Here is a 7,503-nt window from a genome sequence, read left to right on the forward strand (position 1 = left end):
ATGTGTCTATGGTCAACTTTTTCAACAAGGTCGAAACTGTTCAGTTGGGGGATAGATTTCTCAACAAACACTCCTGAAACAACTATATATCCACACACAAAAGAATAAAGGTAGACCCTTCCCTTGCACCATATATAAAAATTAATTCAAAATGGCTCAAACACCTAAGTATAAGAATAAAAATATGTAACTTTTGGAAGAAAACATGTTCGTAAATCTTCAAGACGTTGGCTTTGACAATGGTTTCTTTTTTTCTTTTTTTTTTTCAAATCAAGAGTTTTTATTGTCTCTTTAAAGGATCACAACTGAGTCCACAGAACCATCTGCTATCTTGTTGTTTCTGCAGCAGGATCACTGAGATCTTATTCATCAGCCTGCTGAACTGTTCCTTTTTCAGATACATAGATACCATCCAAAAATTTTCTGATATCCTTGTTTTTAACTGTGGTGGCTTGCTGAATCAAAGCAGCTGAATTTGACACAAGTTCAATGTCATTTCCTTCAAGAATCAACTCATCTTTCTGGGCTTGAGATACTGAACAGGCCACCCCGGCCTCATTCGAACCCTGCGTATGTATTTTTCACCCAAAAAATTTCGGATTTCCACAAGAGAACCATTCTCCTGAATAACAACGTTGATGGGGAAGTGGGCATACACCGACCTCATCTTGTAACGGAAGCCCAGTGTAACACCCTTGATCATGTTCTGTACGTGACTACAGATTATGCGAACAGTGGCCAGCTCCTTTCTGTTTCCCCACCATGTGTCAACACGGAGCCTCTTCTTTTTCTTTCCAAGGAGACTGAGTTCTACATTGATGTGATTGAAGTCCCTCCGCAGGGTGCCTCTGGGGCCCTTCACAATAACTGTCCGTCCCTTCAAGTTAATGTCGACTAGCAGAGAACGGACTCGTGAGGCCTCGGAACAAGGTATAGAGCATGTAGTAAAGAAAAACGCAAACACCAAGTCTCGTACCATTTTCTGGGATGTCGACAGTCTGATTGCTGAGAATGGTCTTCATTCTCGCAGTAGATGCGGCAAGGAGCGACAATGGTTTCTTAGACATGACACCAAAAACACAAGCAGCAGAAAAAAACCAGACTCATCAAAATTGAAAACTGGCACTTCAAAGGACACTATCAGGAAATTAAAAGTCAGCTAACCAAATGAGAGACAATATTTCATCTATCTGATGAGGTACTTTATCTAGACTATCTAAAGAACTCTTATAATTCAATGATAAAAAATTACAAATAACCTAATTTTAAAATAAGCAAAGGATCTAAAAAGACATATCTCCAGAGAAGATATACAAACGGCTGATAAACACATTTAAAAAAATGTTTGACATCATTTGTCATCAGGGATATGCAAATCCAACCACAGTGAGACACCACTTCACACCCATTAGAATGGCAAGAAGCAAGAGGTCATATAATCACAAGTATTAACAAGGATGTGGAGAATCAGAACCTTCATATATTGCTGATGGGAATTTAAAATGCAGCCACTTTGGAAAATAATCTGGCAGTTCTTCAGGACTTAAACAACATTGAACTACCATTTGAACCAGTAATTCCACTCCTAGGAATATATACCTAAGAGAAATGAAAGCATATGTCTATACAAAAACTTGTACATGAATGTTTATAGCAGAGTTATTCAAAGTAACCAAAGGGTAGCAACAACCCAAATGTACACCAGTTGACAAATGGATAAAGAAAATGTGTCATCTCCACACAACAGACTATCATTCAACCACAAAAAAGAATGGAGCACAGATACACGTTGCAACATGAAGGAACCTTTAAAACATGCTAAGTGAAAGAAGTCAGTCACAAAAGACCATGTAGTATCAGTTCATGTATATGAGATTCCAGAAGAGCAAATCTGCAGACCCAGAAAGTAGATTAGTGGTTGCTTAGGGCTAGGAAGATGGGGAAGGCAGGGAGGGCGAGGAAGAGGGACTGATACTGAAAGACAGGAGGTTTCTTTCTGACATAATGAAAATGTTCTAAAATCATTTGTGGTGATGGCTGTGTATGTCTGTGAAAATGCTTAAAACCACTGAATTGTACAATTTAAATGGCTGGATTGCTTGTATATGAATTAAGTCCCAATAAAGCTGTTCTTTTAATGACAGTAATAATACTGTCATCTTTGTATCTCAAAGGGTGGTTGGGATTATTGAATGAGAGAATTTATATAAAAGTACTTGGTATCCTATGCAGTGCTGTACAAATGTAGCGTATTATTCTCTTGAATGGGATTAATCAGCTTTTCTCTAGCACCTGTCGGTACAAAGCTCATAAGCCACCATTCCTGAAACTACCTTCACCCCCAATTAGATTTCCTTTTCTTTCATGGTTAAAATTCATTGATAGAGCCCAATGCTTGAAAGAGTGCCACATAATGATTGCTTATGAAATGCTTCTTACCATCACAGGCTTTTTAAAAGAGGAAATAGTGTTTCTTTTATATGTTTTCACAAAACTCAACTCAAGTGTGTGCAATTACCACACATACCAAGGCCCTCGTTAGTCAACCCAGGAGTCCATATAGGTTGTATAAGAGTTTGGCTAACTGGCAAGGCTTCCTCTCCTCACAAGTTCCCAAACCCCACATTACATTTTGGCCACCATTGTGCTCTTTGAGCTGGAATAAACAGCGGTCTGAATAAGCAAAAGGAGATGAGATGAAATTTGCTCAAAGTGGCAAGTTTGAAAGTAATACTGAAAGAAGCCAGTTCTTGGCCAGGTGAGTTTACGAGCATTGCACCAACACAGCATTTTTATATGAGAAAAAGAGGGAGAGATCAAGTTCACCTTTCTGGTGGCATTTGCTTTGCTTTGCCTGGCCTGTCCCATCTTGCTGTCTAAATACTCATTCCTTTTTTAAATCCAACTGTACAGCCTCGGACTCCAGCCCATCCTATTTGTCTAGCAAGCAGCTGATGCCCTCATGATATCTTTTTAAAAACTTTCAACTAGTGTTTAATGAGAATAGCTTCTCCTCTTTCCTAAAGTTGTATGTACCTGGCACAGTGCCAGGAAGCGTTATGTTCTTCTTTCCCTAAACTTTCCCTAAACAAGTACCTGAAGAGGCAGGTGACAAAACTGAAGCCCAGAGTGAATCAATCACTGGGCTAGTGGGTGTGGCTCTGGGATTCACACCATCAGCCCAGTCCTAGCTCTTTAACACTATTCTTCGCTGATGAATGAAAACAGGTGCCCTATTAACATTTCAAAGTGATCACATATTAGGCATTTTCAGAGCGGAGAAAGTGTTCTTACCTCTGCCTTTCCATATGAATGTAGACCTCTGCTGCTGCTGCTGCTAAGTCACTAAGTGTGTGTTATCCTCTTTCCCAGAGGCATCCCCTGGCTGAGTCTCAAAAACAGAGGACATCCCTGTTTGTGGACAGCAGTTTTTGCAGGAAAATTGTGGAGCCACAGCGCCCTCAGGTGGTCATTTGAATTTTCTCATGAGGCCTTTAGGCGGTTGTTCAGTCCCTAAGTCGTGTTGGATTCTTTGCGACCCCATGAACTGCAGCGAGTCAGGCTAGGAATGTGGGGCTTCTGACCTGTCGGCCTCCGTGATACCCGTGACCCCTGGGAAGCTGAGCCTTCTTAGGACCTGGCCGTGGACCTGACCTGGGCAGATTTGGTGGCCTGGACTCTCCCACCTTGGCTGAAACCAGAAATGGAGTCAGAGTCCCTGCAGAGGTGTTTTAGATCCTTACACACTGGAATCTGGGAGGGTCTGAGGCATCCCTACCAGGAAACTAACTCTGCTCCCACCCCAACCTCCAACCATCCCTTGACCCATGACTGAGTCTGCCTTTCCACATTTCCTGACATGGAGCACCAGCTCTTCAGCTAATGATCTGTTCCTTTGCTGAAAAATAAAATCATCAACTCTGGGGTAGAGGTGAAAGTGTCAATACTTTAATTCTTATTAATTAGTCACATCTGCATGTGAAATATGTCCATCCGACACCTACCTGGTAACAGGTGTTTTAAGAAAAAGGAAAGAACCTTAAGATAATGAGATCCAGTAGTAGGTGGGGATGACAAGAAATTGAGAATGGCAGGAGGATCAGAGAGAGAAGAGACAAGGCGAGGAGGAGAAGGGGATAGGGTGGCAGCAGAGAACATGGAAGGGAGGGCAGGAAGGCAGTTGGTCCAGACCCATGCGCAGTCTGACTCAGCCCTCATTGCCTCAGCCTTCAAAAGTGTGGAAAACCCACAAGGGCATTGAAACCCAGATGTTTCAATGGCTGTACTCCCATTATTGCTATAGATAGAAAGAAGATCGCTATCTAGATAGATAGACAAAGAGATACTAGACAGAAAATAGATATACAGACAGATGGGTACTAGATAGGTAGAGTTACTATAAGGAATTGTCTCATACAGTCGTGGAGGCTGATAAGTCCATGAGCTGCAGTTGACAAGCTAGAGGCTCAGGGAAGCCAATGGTGCCATTCCAGTCTGTCCAAGGGCGTCAGAACCAGGAGAACTGATGATGTCCAAGTCTGAAGGCAGGAGAAGACCAATGTCCCAGCTCAGAGACAACAGGCAGAGGGAGAGAATTCTTTTTATCTTTTTTCTTTTTTTTTTTTTTTTGGAGGCTAATTAGTTTACAGTATTGTATTGGTTTTGCCATACATCATCATGAATCCACCACAGGTGTACAAGTGTTCCCAATCCTGAACCCCCTCCCACTTTCCTCCCCATTCCATCCCTCTGGGTCATCCCAGTGCACCAGCCCCAAGCATCCTGTATCCTGCATCGAACCTAGACTGGCAATTCATTTCTTATATGATATTATACATGTTTCAATGCCATTCTTACTTGGCCTTTTACTCTATGCAGGCCCTCAGCAGACTGGATGAGGCCCATCCACGTTGGGGAGGGCAAACCACTAACTCTTCCACCAATTCAAATGGGAACCTCATCCAGAAATCCTCCCACAGACACACCCAGAAAAGATGTTCAACCGATTATCTGGGCACCCTGTGGCCCAGTCAAGTTGGCACCTGAAACCAACCATGTCTCTTGGCCACAGTGCTGGTCAGTCAGCACTCTGCTTTTTGGTTATTTGTGCCCAGGTTATTCTTACCTTAGTAGACACTGAAGCCTGAAACAGCCTTTCTCAACCTCATACACCCAGCATCCAATACAGTCAGTCCTCAGGATGTTTGAAAATATAGAAATAGACAAGCTCACAGATTCGGGTCCAATATAACGAAAATATATTTGTCTGATTACGCAGCTGTGTCTTCTGAGAGGACAGTGATCACTGAGGCAGGGGCCGTGCAGGTCATCACATTTCCGATACTTAGTATGGCGTTTGACACATAGTATGAGCATGCTCAATTGTTCAGTTGTGTCCAACTTTTGTGACCCCGTGGACTGTAGCCCACCAGTTTTCTATCCACGGGATTTCCCAGGCAAGAGTACCAGAGCGGGTTCCCATTTCTTCCTCCAGGGGATCTTCCCACCCCAGGGATCAAACCTGCATCTCCTGCATTGGCAGATAGATTCTTTACCACTGAGCCACCTGGGAAGCCCCTTGACACACAATAGGAGCTCAGTAAATGTGTGGTGACCCAGGCAGGAATGGATCCATCAGGCAGTGAAAGAATGGAGCCAGCCGTCCATCTCCCGAGCTGCAGGACTGACTTTGCTTTTCAGCCAGAGCTGACCAAACACCACTCTTAACCTCTGGTCAGAATCTGAAACAAGTCTTTACAAACTGGTATCTTTGACATTCTCTTCAGAGCTGAGAAGCCTTTGCTTGTAAAATTCCAGCCTTGCTTGTTATCACTGTGTTTTATCATCATGGTTACCAAGAAACTCTCAAAATCCTATTGGACCCCTTCGGAAGTAAAGCCAGGAAGTCTCTACAATTACTGCTGTCTGTGAGGAGCCCATGACAGCACCTTGGGCATTTTTGGTGGAGAATGAAAACTCTGATTAAATGGAGATTGTCACAGCCAGCAAGCCTGCTGAGCTGGCAGGAGATGTGCTCTAATGCTGTGAGACAGGCTTCCTGAACAATCTGGAGAAGGGTGAAAAGCCCCAGTCCAGGTTCATCTTAAGTGCTAGAAGTCTCTGCTGTTCAGAAAATGAGAGGAAGGGAAATCTACCTTTTTGGCTCTACTGGTGAAAAGCAGGGGTGGTGGTCCCAGAAAAGAGTCACACGAGCTCACCAGTCCCCAACTCCTCTGGCAGGAGGCCCGGTTCAGGGAAAATCAAACCCTCCATGAGTCACGCCTTTTGCCAGCTTACAGAGGGTACAGGGTAGTGGTGGAGACATGGGCTCTAGAATCGGAACTGCTTCCAGATTTTAGCTTGGGCCATTACAGTTTTTCACTCAGTCGTATCCAACTCTTTGAGACCCCACTGACTGCAGCACACCAGTCTTCCCTGTCCTTCACTGTCTCCCGGAGCTTGCTCAAACTCATGTCCATTGAGTCGGTGATGCTCGCCAACCATTTCGTCCTTTGTTGCCCACTTCTCCTCCCGCCCTAAATCTTTCCCAGCATCCAATAAGTCAGCTCTTCACATCAGGTGGCCAAAGTTTTGGAGCTTCAGCTTCAGCATCAGTCCTTCTAATGAATATTCATGGTTGATTTCCTTTGGGATTGACTGGTTTCATCTCCTTGAACTCCAAGGGACTCTCAAGAGTCTTCACCAGCACTACAGTGGCGGAGCCAAACGGTAACTTAGAAAAGATTTAGCCATCCATGAGTCTCTCAGACCTCAAGCTGTTCCAAACAATGATCATAATCATCATTGTAAAAAAAAAAAAAAAAAAAGGATAGTGGAAATACTCTTGATCTTATGGAAAATATGAATAGAGCCTTATTTGAAAATTTGTGTGTTTTTTGTTGTTGTTATTCACAAGCTAAGTGAACCCAGTATACTTTTGGTGCAAGCACAACTTTAACCAGAACAGTCTCCCCAGCAGCCCAACCAGATCACCACCCTCAGCACCTACAATATGTAAACTCTGGAGTCAACACTGGCAAATCGCTTGTCTTCTGTAAGCCTGTTTCCTCCTCCATGAAAACAATGAAAGCTAATATAGTTATTGAGTATTTCCTGCTTCCCAGGCACTGAGCTAGATGTTTTTATGTGAATTATCTCATTTAACCCTTTTAACAGCCATCATTATCCCTCTGAGCCTCAGTTTCTGAAGCTGGAAGATAGAGATAATAAAGCCTATCTCTTGGAGTAGACACCGAAGGAGATGATGTGTGTGGAATATGTGGCACTGATGGTGCTCAATAAATGAAGGCCATAATGGTTACAAGAGAGGAGGAAGGGGAGGGGAAGAGGAAGATAAAATGATGGCTTCTGATGGGCAGAGGCGCCAGCTTGTACTTCAACCCTTCCTCAAGTATGCATTTCAATTGCTTTCTCTCCCGAGTACCAGCCCTGAAACATGTCCCCAGTTGTTTATATGTTTTATTCATGTAAGCTGAATCCACA

The 7,503-nt window shown here is 43.4% G+C and overlaps 1 pseudogene; it reads right to left on the minus strand.

The window, feature by feature from the left end:
• Nucleotides 1-362: 362 nt before the first annotated feature.
• Nucleotides 363-1,024, minus strand: LOC138074208 (large ribosomal subunit protein uL6-like; annotated as a pseudogene).
• Nucleotides 1,025-7,503: the final 6,479 nt, after the last annotated feature.

This window comes from Capricornis sumatraensis, chromosome 2, assembly GCF_032405125.1.
Source record: "Capricornis sumatraensis isolate serow.1 chromosome 2, serow.2, whole genome shotgun sequence".
Lineage (NCBI taxonomy): Eukaryota > Metazoa > Chordata > Mammalia > Artiodactyla > Bovidae > Capricornis > Capricornis sumatraensis.